The sequence below is a fragment of the Gorilla gorilla genome, chromosome 7 (genome assembly GCF_029281585.2).
Source record: "Gorilla gorilla gorilla isolate KB3781 chromosome 7, NHGRI_mGorGor1-v2.1_pri, whole genome shotgun sequence".
In the NCBI taxonomy this organism is placed as follows: Eukaryota; Metazoa; Chordata; class Mammalia; order Primates; family Hominidae; genus Gorilla; species Gorilla gorilla.
The window spans coordinates 10,219,809-10,235,046 of NC_073231.2; the positions used below are offsets into that span (position 1 = coordinate 10,219,809).

At 39.2% G+C, this 15,238-nt stretch overlaps 1 pseudogene; it reads left to right on the forward strand.

The window, feature by feature from the left end:
- The first annotated feature begins 4,659 nt into the window (after positions 1-4,659).
- Positions 4,660-5,658, forward strand: LOC101146418 (transcriptional adapter 1-like; annotated as a pseudogene).
- Positions 5,659-15,238: the final 9,580 nt, after the last annotated feature.

The following is a 15,238-nucleotide window of genomic DNA, read 5'->3' on the forward strand; positions in this document are numbered from 1 at the left end:
TTACAGAAAATATTATGTGAGAATACCTTTGATATTCTTCAGAGTTAGCAAATATTTAAGACAGAAAGAGTCCTAATGATGGAAGAAAAGATGACAAACTGGACTTCTTCAAAGTGAAAAAAGCACCTTTTCCTTATCAAATAATATCACTAAGAGAATAACAAGGCAAATTATTACCTGTGAGGAAATATTGTCAATAACTATACCTAAACAAGAATATACATATAAATCCAGCAAACTGATAATAAAAGGACACACACTCCATTAAAACTTGACAAACCTTTGAGCAGACATAGTAAAGGTGCTCAACATTATTGTTCAAAGAAATAAAAAGTAAAACAAAAATGCAATTATTCGTTAGCTAAAAATGGCCAAATGAAAAAGAATGACATAGACAATGTCAATTGTCTACGTCAAAGTGTTGGTGAGGATAAAGAGCAACCAGAAACCCTCCTCAATTGTTCATGCAAATGTAAGCTCTTGTAAATCCCTTGGAAAACCCTGGAAGATTTTAAATTTCCCTCTAATCCAATAATTCTACTCTGAGTTCTTCAGCCAAGAAAAATAAGAGCATTTGTGCACAAGCCTACAAAAAGACTTGTGGCTTGTGCACACATGTCCACAGAACTTTTTTCATTATATCATTTTCTTTTTTTTTTTTTGAGATGGAGTCTTGCTCTTGTCACCCAGGCTGGAGTGTAGTGGCGCAATCTTGGCTCACTGCAACCTCCACCTCTCGGGTTCAAGTGACTCTCCTGCCTCAGCCTCCTGAGTAGCTGGGATTACAGACACCCACCACCATGCCTGGCTAACTTTTGTACTTTTAGTAGAGATGGAGTTTTGCCCTGTTGACCAGGCTTGTCTCAAACTCCTGACCTCAGGTGATCCTCCTGCCTTGGCCTCCCAAAGTGCTGGGATTACAGGCATAAGCCACTGCACCCAGCCACTTTATCATTGTATCTTAAACTGAAAACAGTCCATATATTCATTGTATTAGTTCATTCTCATGCAGTTATGAAGAAATACCCAGGACTGGGTAATTTATAAAGAAAAAAGATTTAATTGATTAACAGTTCTACATGGCTGGGGAGGCCTCAGGAAAGCTTACAATCATGGCAGAAGGCACTTCTTCACAGGTGGCAGGAGAGAGAATGACTGCCCAGTGAAGGAGAAAGCCCCTATAAAACCATCAGATCTCATGAAAACTAACTCACTATTACGAGAATAGGATGGGGGAAACTATCCCTGTGATTCATTTATGTCCACCTCATCCCTCCCATGACATGGGATTATAGGAACTACAATGCAATAAGAGATTTGGGCGGGGACACAGTCAAACCATGTCGTTCTGCCCTGACTCCTTCCAAATCTCAGGTCCTTACAATTTAAAACACAATTATGTCCTCCCAACAGTTCCCCAAAATCTTAATTCATTCCAGCATTAACTCAAAATCCAAGTCCAAAGTCTCATCTGGGGGGGACAAGGAAAGTTGATTCCACTTATAAGCCTGCAAAATCAAAAGCAAGTTGGTTGCTTCCTAGATACAATGGGGTACAGGGATTGGATAAATATGCCCATTCCAAGTAAGAGAAATTGGCTAAGACAAAGGGGCTGCTGGACCTATTGCAAGTCCAAAAGCCAATAGGGCAGTCATTAAATCTGAAAGCTCAAAAATGATCTTTGACTTCATGTCTCACATCCAGGTTATGTTGATGCAAAAGGTAGGCTCACATGGTGTTGGGCAGCTCTGCCCCTATCGCTTTGCATGGTACAGCCCCACTCTCAGCTGCTTTTACAAGCTGACATTGAGTGTATGTGGCTTTACCAGGAACAAGGTGCAAGATGTTGGGGGATCTACCATTCTGGGATTTGGAGGACAGTGACTCTCTTTTCACAGTTCCACTAGTGGGTCCACAGTTCCACTAGTGGGCAGTCACCAGTGGCTACTCTGTGTTGTGGCTCCAACCCCACATTTTCCTTCCATGCTCCCCTAGCAGAGATTCTCCATTAGGGCTCTGCCCTTGCAAAAGACTTCTGCCTGGACACCCAGATATTTCCATACATCCTCTGAAATCTAGGTGGAGATTCCCAAACCTCAATTTTTGACTTTTGTACACCCACAGGCCCAATACCACAGGTAAGCGACCAAGGCCTGGGGCTTACACCCTCTGAAGCAATGACCTGAGCTCTATGTTGGCCCTTTTGAGCCACAGCTGGGACTCAGGGTACCATGTCCCAAGGCTGCATAGAGCAGGGAAGCCTGGGTCCAGCCTGCACAACCAGTTTTTCCTCCTAGGCCTCTGGGCCTGTGATGGGAGGATCTGCCTTGAAGGAGAGATTTTCTCCATTGCCTTGGCGATTACCATTTGGCTTTTGTTACTTATGCAACTTTCTGCAGCCGGGTTGAATTTCTCCTTTATTGTTTTTTATCACATCTCAGGTGGCAAATTTTCTAAACTTTATGCTTTGTTTCCCTTTTAAATGTAAGTTTTAATTATAAACCATGTCTTTGTGAATATATAAAACTGAATGCTTTTAACAGCACTCAAGTTACATCATGAATGCTTTGCTGCTTAGAAATTTCTTCCACCTGATACCCTAAATCATTTCTCTCAAGTTTAAAGTTCCACAGTTTCGTAGATCAGGGGCAAAATGCCACCAGTCTCTGCTGAAACATGGCAACAGTTACCTTTATTCCAATTCCCAGCGATTTACTCATCTCCATCCTAGACCACGTCAGCCTGGACTTCATTGTCCATATCACTATCAGCATTAAATGGTCAAAGCCATTGAAGAAATCTGTAGGAAGTTTCAGACTTTTCCACATTTTCCTGTTTTCTTTTGAGCCCTCTAAACTGATCCAACTTCTTCCTGTTACTCAGTTCCAAAGTCATTTCCACATTTTGAGGTATCTTTATAGCAGTGCCCCACTCCCAGGACCAATTTACTGCCTTAGTCCATTCTCATGCTTCTATGAAGAAATGCCCCCAACTGGGTAATTTATAAAGGAAAAAGGTTTAATTGATTCACAGTTCTGCATGGCTGGGCAGGCCTCAAGAAACTTACTATCATGGCAAAGGCCCCTCTTACACAGGGTGGCAGGAGAGAGAATGAGTGCCCAGTGAAGGAAAAAGTACCTTATAAAACCATCAGATCTCATGAAAACTAACTCACTATTTTAAGAACCAGATGGGGGAAACCACCGCTGTGATTTAATTATCTCCACCTGGTTCCTTCCACATGTGGGAGTTATGGGAACTACAATTCAAGGTAAGATTTGGGTGGGGACACAGGCAAAGTATATCACCCATCAACAGGAGAATAACCCAAGTTTCTACATTTATACTATTTAGCAAAAGAAAAGCAATAAGTTTTTAATACATGAAAACACATAAACTGCAAATAATTTTGTTGGATAAAACAAAACATAGATGAAACTAATCTGTATTAACAAATCAAATAGAGTTGCTTCTGCACCGGTAGTATTGACTAGAAAAAGAAATTAGAAAATATTTAGAAGTGGTAGAAATGGACTATATTTTGACACATGTTTTGTCACCTGAGTGAAAATGTTTATTAAAACTCATCTAAATGTCCACTTAATAATTAGGAATTTTACTGACATCACAATAAAATATTTTTAAAGTATTTTGAAACTAAATTCATAAATTATTTACATATGTGAATAACCATCTGAGTTAATAAAATGTATCATTTATCTAAAGAAAAACTGTACAGCATATGTCTTGGTTTATGTATTTCCATTTTCAGCTCAGTGTTTCTAAATTAAATATTTTAAGGTAATTTTTTTACAACAAAAATACCTAGAAATAACCAAGGAGTTGAGAGAGCTATACAAGGAAAATTACAAAACACTGCTGAAAGAAATCATTTTTGACACAACAAATGGAAATACATCCCAGGCTCATGGGTAAGAAGAATCAGTATTGTGAAAATGACAATCTGTATGGCCTAAAACAATGTACAAATTCAATTCAATTCCTATCAAAGTATCAATATAATTTCTTTTTGAGATGGAGTCTCAGTTTGTCACGCAGTCTGATCAATGCAATTTTTTACAAAATTAGAAAAATTCCTGTAATTCTAATAGAACCATAAAAGAGCCCAAAGAGCCAAAGCAATCCTAAGCAAAATGAAAAAAAAAAAAAAAAAAAAAGCTGGAGGCATCAAATTACCCAACTTCAAATTATACTCCAAGGCTATACTAACCAAAACACTATGGCACTGGTATAAAAGTAAATACCTAGACCAATGGAGCAGAATAGAGAACCCAGAAATAAAGCCAAATATTTACAACCAACTGATCTTTGACAAAGCAGACAAAAACATACACTGGGGAAATGACACCCTCAATATATGGTGCTGGGAAAATTCCCACAAGGGGAAGAATGAACTATATCCATGATTCTCACCATATATAAAAATTATCTCAATGTGGATGAAAATGTTAAATTTAAGACCTAAAGCCATAAAAATTCTCAAAAAAATTCCTAGGAAAAACTTTTCTGGACATTGGCCTAGGCAAATAATTTGACTAAGAACCCCAAAGCAAATTCAACAGAAACATAAATAAATGGGACCTAATTAAACTAAAAATGTCTGCACAGCCAAAGATTTAATTATCAATGCATGGAGCAATGGCGACCTTTGTGAGTGAGCTGGAGGTGGCTAAGCAGAACTTGAGTGAGGCTCTGGGGGACAATGTGAATCAATACTGGGCTAACTTAAGCTGTGGTTCAAGCGGAAGATCAGGAAAGAGGACTTTGACTTTGAAACTCATAGGCTTCTTTCATAGGAGAATATGCATTCTCACAATGATTTCCTCCTGGCCATTCTCATGCATTGTCAGATTTTGGTTTTACATCAGAGGGTGCTGGATCCTTGCCCTGGATGGGGGGTTCTGCAGCAAAACCTGGAAAGCCCAATGGAAAGAAAAAGTTTTCTTCTGTCAGAAATTTGATCATAGATTCCAGCCTCACAATCCTGTCTCAAGAGCCCAGTAATTTGTGGCAAAAGATCCCCAAGATGATGATGACTTGAAACTTTGTTCCCACATAATGATGCTTCTCATTCAAGGCTGGCTTGAAGGGAGAAAGACAGTGACTGCTTATGAGCATGGGCTGGACAATGTCACCGAGGAGGCTGTTTCAGCTCTTGTCTATGCTGTGGAGAATCACCCTAAAGATATACTGACATCAGTTGTGTCAAGAAGGAAAGCTTATCGGTTACGAGATGACCATTTTAAATATGCCTTTGGCAGTAATGTGACCCCACAGCCGTACCTGAAGAATAATGTAGTAGCTTAGAACAACTTAATATAAAGCCCTCAAGCTTTTACTGCTCCCTGTGCTGGTCAGAATCCAGCTTCTCACCCACCTCCTGATGAAGCCGAGCAGCAGGCTGCATTCCTGCTGGCATGCTCTGGAGACACTCTATCTGCATCTTTATCTCCAGCGAACATGTATGAACTTTTTGAAGCTCTGCGGGTACACAGGGAAGTCGTACCTACCACATATTGTCTATGCCGTTAACATTGAAAGGATCATCATGAAAGTCTGGCATCCAAATCATGAAGAGCTGAAGACAAAGTTCACCACCAGTGCTTGGCAGCCAAGGAGGGGTTTTTGCTGTGCTAAATGAGGATTTGAAGATGTGGGACCCTCATTAAATTCACTGATTACTGAAAATTGAATTTTGGGGGGGGGGTCTACATTTCAAGGCTGAAGTGTATAGTGTATATATAACCGTTCCTATGGAAATGAGACAATGAGTACATTTTGTGTTGCTAATGTAAAGCCATTAATATAAATCTTTGGTAATGACCCATATCTCTATATGTATGTGTTCCTAGTTGTGGGAGCAGGCACTAATGAAATCCTGTGCCTGGAATGGAGATATTTCAGTACCTGAGGCTTAGTATCCTGTGGTCTGCATGTAAGACAGATGACATCCTAGAACAAAGAAGCTGTTACAACTTAGTCCCCCTGATCAGCAGGGCATCTCTGTATTCAGTGATATCGTACATTCTGTAGCTAGAAGTCTAAAATTTCTGCCTTTCTCTTAAAGGATGTGCTCTTGCATTTTGCTTGAAATAACCTACGCAGTTTTAAAAACCAGATACCTCCATTATTGATCAGTTTAATTTTTAATAGCTATACGTAACCCCTGAAAAATTTATCACTATAACTCCATGGGAAATATGACTTAGAAGTGCTCTGCGTTACTAAACAAAATAAAGTCCCTCTGCATTTAAAACCAAAATCAAAACAAAACTCTTGGAATGCAATTAATTAACTCTATGTCTTCCCATGACTCAAGTTTTGTTAGAGTTAATATGCCCAAAGAATTTGATTGGCAGTCTCTTTGGTTAATTATTCATATAGAATATATTTTAAGAAATGTATACAAACTTGATATATGCTTGGTAATTCCCCTGTTTCTAGGAGGTACCTATTTCTACCCTTTCAAGTGATAAAGTGGTAATAATTTACATTCGACAGTTTCACTGATAACAAACCTAGGTTTTTTTTAAGAGAGATGTTGCTTTTTACTTAAGGGATAGCGCTGATGATAAATTAGTATATATATATATATATATACAGGTTTGCATAGGTCTAAATAATGGCTTTATAGATATGTATATATGGTTCACATATCTGGTTCTGTGTATTTGATTTTGTACTTTAAATGTGACAAACCTTTTGGGAGAAAAAAAGATTTAATTATCAGAGTAAATGGGCAACCTACAGAATGGGAGAAAATATTTGCAAATTATGCTCCTAATAAAGGACTGATATCAAGAATCTACAAGGAATTCAAACAAACCAGCAAGGAAGAAAAAAATAATCTCATCAAAAATTGAGCAAGTGACATGAACAGACATTTCTCAAAAGAAGATATACAAATAGCCAACAAACACATTTTTAAGAATGCTCAATATTACTACTCCTGAGTAAAATGCAATTGAAACTACTATGAGATACCACCTTACCTCAGCCAGAATGGGTAAGGGTACTTTTTATTAAAAAGAAAAAAGTAGATATTAGCATGGATATAGTAAAAAAAAGAACACTTATACACTGTTGGTGGGAATGTAAATTAGTATAACTTCTATTGAAAACAGTTTGGGGATTTCTCAAGTAAGAATAGATTTACCATTCAATCCAGAGATCCCACTGCTGGCTATCTACCCAAAGTAAAATAAGTCATTATATGGAAAAGAAACTTTTATGTGTATGTAAATTAGATATATGCTTGGTAATCCCTCTACTGCAGCACAATTTACAACTTAAAGGATATGGAACCAACCTAAATTCCTATCATCCAATGAGTGAATAAAGAAAAGGTGGTATATATCCATATAAATATACTATGGAATACAACTAAGCCATAAGAAAAGAACAAAAGTGTCTTTTGCACAATTTGGATGGAGCTGGAGGCTTTTATTCTAAGTGAAGTAACTCAGGAATTGAAAACCAAACATTACATGTTCTCACTTACAGGTGGAAATTAAACTGTGGGTATGCTAAGGCATACAGACTGGTATCATGGGCACTGGAGGCTCATGAAGGAGGCTGGGCAGGAGGAGGTGAGGGATGGAAAACTATTGAGTACAAGGTACGGTATTTAGGTGATAGGTGTACTAAAATCCCAGACTTCACGGCTACTCAATTCATCCATGCAACCAAAAGCCACTTGTATCCCTAAAGCTATTGAAATAAAAATGAAAATAAAAAGAATTTAAGCTAACTCTCTTAGTAATTAGTAATGTTAATACCAATTATTCATGTGTAACTGTACATCGTAAAAGGTGAAAACATAAAAATATGTATTTATATTATTAAGAACTGCAACACAGTTACATTTCCATTTTTAACTGCAGACTTGACTTTGCAGTCCTCCTTTTGCCTACACACCAAGCAACGACTAATGTATTGAACTAAGTGCATTGCCTGAAGAAGGTTAGGTCTTCTTGCCCAGTGACAGAAATTAACACAAGTTTAGCAACAGTAAATGGTAGCCAATAAGAAAACCTGACCAACTGTGCTGAATTCTTGTCAGAGGGAATGCTAAGCAACCTTACCTCTCTAAGTTATATGTTGTATCAGTGCCTGCTTATTAGTCCTCTGAAGTCACTTACCAGCTCACACATATCTTTCTTTCTTGAGAAAAACGGAAGTTAAATTGATCTGTATAAGACTGTCTATACCAGATATGAATGAAGGCTACCAGTTCAATAAAAGAATGGTCAGCTACGGGGCAGATGAAAACTTTGCACAGCCTATGTTCAACTCCCCTTCTAAAGTTGCCTCAAGGAGCCATTCAATCCACTTCACCACACATATATACAGTACCTGCTGACTAAAGAGTACATTTTAATTTCAATGAACTGAGAAACAAATCAGAAAGTTATAAATTTTGAACTAAATACAATACAAATGTTGGAATTGTAAAGTGCTGGGTCTGTCCCACAGACCCTGGCCGAGCGATGGATGAAAGGAGTACGCAGACACAGGTACTTTCCCTGAGAGTGCAGCTAGGGGACTGCACGGCTTAGCACTGCTGATAAGAGTGCCACCCCAATAAGCCAGAGCTATTTGTATTTATTTAGTACAGATTTAATGACAAAGGCCTGGAGCAAGCACAGTTTGTGGGTGATTAACATTGCTGCCCCCCCGAGTAGAGAGCAGTCCTCTGTGCAGATGATCAGAGGTTGGTTTCTGGAGACATAAGTGAACCAATTTATCTAGATAAGAATCTTTATATTCCCATGTTATTTACCATTTGCCCTCTGCTTCAGGGTAAGGGAATTAGCTGCCTTCAGCTTTTATTCTGTCCTGAAGCTTTGCAAAACCTCCCAGCCTTCCAAGAAGGTTTGGGTCTTTCCCTCTAATTTTTCCCACCATGCTGACTGATCTCTGACATCTCCCCATTTTCTGTTTGTTTGTGTCAGGTTTTGTTGATTGAAGAATACAGATGTGTGCAGCAAAAGGTTTGTCTGGTGTAGTGGTTGCTGCTTGTATTCTGGCTTTGCATCCTAGAATTAGTAAATAATGAGACAAACATGAGTATAATTTGTAACATTCTTTTCCAGTCAGGGAGTGATATGTAGTGTTGCTTGGCACCTCAGTCCAATGTGTGCCATTACTAAGGAAACCCATGGCTGGTAGGTCAGTCCCTCCTAGCCAAGCAGTTACATTATTAGAGGCTGGGAAGGGAGTATCTGCACAGGTAACAGGGCAGAAGAAAGGCAGATTTAGAAGATGGGCTTAATAGAGTGTAGCAGGTACCAGTTGCAACCAGAGTGAGAAAATAATAAGAAAAACCACTATCCTACAAGAGTTGCAATGTACAACAGAAAGCATAGCAAGGAACAAATTATCTGGAGTGAATGGTGTCTGTGTCCAGGGTAGGATTTGCTCAGTCTCCTGAGTTGTCATCTTCAGCATCCCCCAGGTAATGTCCAGGGCTCGTGTCATCTGAGGAAGTTGCATCATCCGGGGCTGCAGGTCCTGTAGGGTCATTCCCTTCATTTCTGGTACTGGGTTGGGTCCTAGCCGCACTGTGGTATGATTTGATGCATCGTGCTAGAATACAAAGAGGACTTGAGAGGGTGTGAACACAAGTATATCCTCTTCCCCATGTTAGCAAATCATTTGGACCACACCGTACATTACTATTTACATCTTTCCATAAAACTGCAGGTTTTATGTTGTGAGGGCCTTTGGTAAAATGCACTTCTATGGCTGATTGAAATTTATCATTCAACTTTTAAAACTTAAGGGTAAATAAGTCTTGTGCCAATAGTGTTTCAGGGTCCTTACTCATATTCCCCCTTTTTTGTTTTTTGAGTATATTGAGCCTATTAAGGGTGGAGTGGACACATACTATGGCCTGTTCTTGGGGTTTATAAGGGATACCTGTGGAATGTTGGATGTTCCACTTGTAATTGTTGAAATTGTGAGCTGGCACAAGCCAGACCATTATCAGTTTTAATTTTGGGGGGCCATCCCATAAACGCAAAAGTTAAAAGAAGATGTTTAATGACATATTGGGTGGACTCTCCAGGCAAAGCATGCACACTAATTAGGTGGGAATTGGTTTCAATGGACATATGTACATATCTTAGTTCTCTAAATTCAGGGACGTATGTAATGTCTCTTTGCCATAACTGATTAGGTTCTAGTCCTCTAGGGTTAACACCTGTTGAAGGAGGGAATGTGCCTGTGAGCTGGCAATCTGGGCATTGTAAAATAATTTGTTTAGCTAGTCTTTGGGTAAGATGAAATTGTTTGGATAAATTTCTACAATTTTGATGGAAAACTTGATGCAATTGGGTGGCTTGGCCAAGCAGTGACATCATAACCTGCAGGTATGCTTGATTATTGCCAGAAGCCAGTGGGCCAGGCAGTGAGCTGTAGGTTCGAATATGTGTGATAAAGATAGGATATGTACATTGATCAGCAATTGCTGAAGTCCAAAGAAAAAGTGCATATAGGTTGGGCTCCAGAGCAGACTTAATGAGGGCTGTCTCAAGGTTCTCCAATAAATAAACAGCATAAGCAGAGTCACTAACAATATTGATGGGCTGAAAAGAAAATGTTTCTAGGGCCGATATTAAGGCTCCAACCTCAGCTCTCTGAGTAATAGTAAATCTAGAACGAATGAGCATATTGAGCATATTAAGGGTGGAGTGGACATGTTCTATGGGCTGTCCTTGGGGATTCCCACTAATAGCTCTTTTCCATTTTTACCAGAGCCATCAGCAAAAAGCATTAAAGCGTTAGATATGGGGAAGTGAACTACCTTTGTAGGCATAACTACAGGAGTATGAGGTAAGAACTGAAGTAATTTGTCAGCAGGAAGGGCATGTTCTATATGGCCTGCATAATCAGATATTGCTATCTGCAGGTCCAGAGATAAGGGCAAGACTGCTTGGAATTTTTTTTTACTCAAGGGAATGATGACATCAGGGTCATAACCTAGCAACTGATTGCATTGTCTGTGGCCTGTATAGATTACTTTACTAACTAGCCAGATATGGATAGATAGTGTTTTAGTCCCAGTATGTGAGCAAAAAATCCATTCTAGGAAGTGTAACCCTGGGCCATCTGTCCTATTAATCCTGTTGGGGAATGTTTAATAGGAAAAAAACAAACAATTGCACTAAATATTGTGGGTCTATGTGATCTAGTTGCCTCTAAGAAATAGCTTGATCTATTTCCTCATTTTCCCTTTTTGGTGCAGGAGTTAAATACTTGGGAGAGTCTAGGGCTGTATTGCCCTTTAGGATAGAAAACAGGTTTTGTAACTTATCAGTAGTTATGCCTAAGGTGGGGTGAAGCCAGTTAATATTGCCTAGTAATTTTTGATAATCATTTAAGGTACATAAGTTGTTAGTATTTAATTTAATCTTCTGAGGTATAACTGACTGAGAAGCTATTATGTATCCATGATATTTACAAGGAGAACATTTGTACTTTTTCAGGTGCTATGATTAAACCTCTCAACTGTGTATTCCTTTTGACAGAGGCACATAAATTTAAAACTATTAGCTCTGTTGGGGCTGCTAGTAAAATATCCATAAAATGAATAATTTGCAATTAGGAAATTATTTTCTACTGGGAATCAAAGCTTGATTTACATGATGCTGACACATGGTAGGACTCTTCAGCATCCCTTGAGGAAATACTTCCCAATGAAATCAATGAGCTGGCCTTTCATTATTGATAGCTGGTGTTGTAAGCACACATTTTTCTCTGTCCTGTTTTGCCAGGGAAATAGTATAAAAGCAGTCCTTTAAGTCAATAATGACTATAGGCCAATCTCAAGGAATCACCGTGAGGGAAGGGAGCCCCTGTTGAAGGGGCCGTATAAGTTGCAAATTTGCATTGATAGCCTGTAAGTTATGCAACAGTTTCCATTTACCAGACTTTTTGGGAATGACGGAAATGGGCAAATTCCAAGGGCTGTTTGATGGTTCTATATGGGCAGCTTTTAATTGCTCCTCAACTAATTCATGGGCTCTTTGTAATTTCTTTCCCTTTAAAGGCTACTGTTCTACCTAAATTGGATTTTGAGAGAGCCATGTCAGGGTTAGGGGAGAGAGAATAATAGTGGCCATTATTAGAAAAGGGTTTGCTGTTCACATAGTTTACCGAATTCTGCCCTCCAGAAGAGGTATTGACTGACCTTTAAAGTTGTTTTAGCTAGCACTGACCAGTCCCATGGGGTCATATGGAAGTTGTCTGCTATGGTCTCAATGTATTCTTTTGTAAGTGGACTAGTGCCTCCATTTTCTCTAATGCTTTTCCTTATCTCTTTATCAGCATCAAAAGAAATGGGTTCATATACCTGATTGCCTTGTCTATCTTGCATTACCAGGCAGGCTAAGAGCTCCCCTTCTAATGCTGCTTGCCTAAGACAGGGTTCCATAGCTATCGTGTATCCCTTGTCTTTCTTCCAATTTATTTTGGGTGGGGTATTAGGCAAAACCTCCATTTCCTCTTTGGTATTTTTGCCCAGTAACAGCAGGACTGAGGGAGGAGGAGGAGGAGGCAGTAAGGTAGGTGATGGTTCCTCCTCCCTTCCCTTTTGAGGTTCTTCTGTGTAGAGCAGGGCCAAAGCAGCCCTGACTAATGCACACAACTTTAAAAATGTTACTGGGACCTGAAGCCCTTGCATATGATGTTAAGATTTCTCCACATTTGTTCCCAGAGCTCTAGGTCTATTGTCCCTTCTTCAAGGAACCATGGCTTAAGGGAAACAACAGTTTGCATTAGGTCCTTTAATTGAGCCTGTGAAACCAAAGCTCCTCTAGCTTTAAGTAGCTGTTCTAATACTTTTATATACTGTTTCTGTTGAGCTGATAACTGTTAACCCATGATGAAACCCTAGCATGAACAGTTCCCTTGAACTTGGAAATCCTGAGCGGGTACCACTGACGTACTGACTGCACAGTCTCTTCACCTTTGTTTTTGGGGATTCCGTCACAATCCATTGCAGCATTCCTCACACAGGGCACCACCTGCCAGGTCCGTCCCTCAGACCCTGGCTGAGCAATGGATAAAAGGAGTAGGCAGACACAAGTATTTTGCCTGAAACTGCAGCTAGAGGACTGCATGGCTTAGCACCAACAACAAGAGTACAGCCGCAATAAACCAGAGCTGTTTGTATTTATTGAGTACGGATTTAATGAGAAAGGCCTGGAGCAAACACAGTTTGTAGGTGATTAACATTGTTGACCCCCCCAGAGTACAGAGCAGTCCTACATGTGAATGATCAAAGGTTGGTTTCCGGAGACATAAGTAAACCAATTTATCTAGATAAGTTTCTTTACATTCTCTTGTTATCTACCCTTTGTCCTCTGCCTCAGGGTAAGAGAATTCGCTGCCTTTAGCTTTCATTCTCTCCCAAAGCTTTGCAAAACCTCCCAGCCTTCCAAGAAGGTTTGTGTCTTTCCCTGTAATTTTCCCCACCACCCTGACCAATCTCCTACAGCAAAGAGGGCAAGATAATTGCATCCTAGGGAGTCTGTGAAAGCTTCACAAAAGCAGCAGCATTGACCTGGAGAGAAATGGACTTATGAGGTTCCTAGACAACAGTAACCTGCCCCTGACTTTGTGCTGCTCACGTGCCCACAGAAACTTAGCAATGTGCTGTTAGCTTGGAAATGTCCATTCGTCCATGTGGCCATCACACATAGGAGGGTGTGTGTGACGATTGTTGCAGGAGGTGAGGCTGGAGAGGTACTCTGTGACCTTGAATGGATTCTAAACATTAGTTTTGTGTGTGTGTGCATATGTATAATATTTTTTAAAGTTAAGTTTTCTCTGGTTTCATGATTAGCATCTAAGTGCCTGTTGTACTTTCCCACTTTAACCTTGGATTTCTTCTGTGGAAACAACACTATGATTGTTCCTTTCTCTTAGATTGACCTTTTGTGAAACCACACACATTATCTCTTCATTCTTTGAAGGCTCTTTCCTTCCCACCCATGCAGCCCTCTCTCATTCTTCTCCCCCTGCCCTGGGCCTCCTTGGAGCTTCTCTGTATCTAGCCTGACTGCCTCAGCAAGATCATATACCCACATTTTTAGGGTCTGCTTCTCTTTTTCTTCCTCAGAATGTACCTATCTTATGTCTGTTCCTCATAAAACTCTGTATTCTGAAAACTAATCATGAAACAAATTAATCAGACATGAAGATCTTCAATAATTTAATTTGTCCTATCTCAATATTGGTCTCATTTTGTTTTCTTCTTCTCAGGATCCCAGAGCACTCTAGTCACCAAAGCTTTGGCAAGGATGTGGTTGAAATTGTGGGGCTACCTGGGTAAATAATAACAAATACGTTATTATGCATCTTGCCTCACACCATCCTTCGACACTCATCACTAAAGCCGTTGTCTTTTCTATATGTAGAATGTTACCCCAGCTATTCACCAAGGAAGATCGCTACCAATACTATTATTATTTGGAATTATTTTTAGATATCCCATCTATTTTTGGTCTGGTGGTAGATTTCAATAAAATTAATCTTCTATATGAAACTGGGAATGTGTTATGTGCCATTTATTATTACAGTCAGGAACTCCAGACAGTGTCAATAGGTTGATTAACGACCAGAGTGGAACTCACGTCCTGGGCTCTGGTACTGACTTCATGTAGCAGAGACACATCATTCATCAGGAATGACCACACAGTCTGCCATATTTTATTTCTTAATTACAGTTAAGCTTTTGCAAACTTAGATTGTAAGTCAAGAGAAATTTGAAATTAGAAACTTTTAGAGCATATAAAAACTGCTTTGATTTGTATACAGAATCCATCAGGCCATCTTCTGAATGAATAAAACACACTTTAAAACTCCAGAGACCAAAGTACATATCTCTTGATTTTTTCTGTGTCTTGAAAACATTAACAACCACAATGTAAAAATTATTTTACTTGTAATTAGGTCACTACTTTTCAATACTTGGATTTGAAAGTCAATTAATTTGAATAATAATTTCAACAAAAAGCAGTATTAAACTCAAGTCATTGTATTGTAGGCACCATTATTAAGTTCTGAACTAATTCTCCTTGTAAATGTATTGAGTATGTGCATTACTTCAAATGTTAATTTTGGTTAACTGTTTAAACAGCTACTGCCTTTGGGGCTATATCTAAAGTTGGATAGATGGAGTTCAGTTACTTTAATTAAAAATATTCAATTA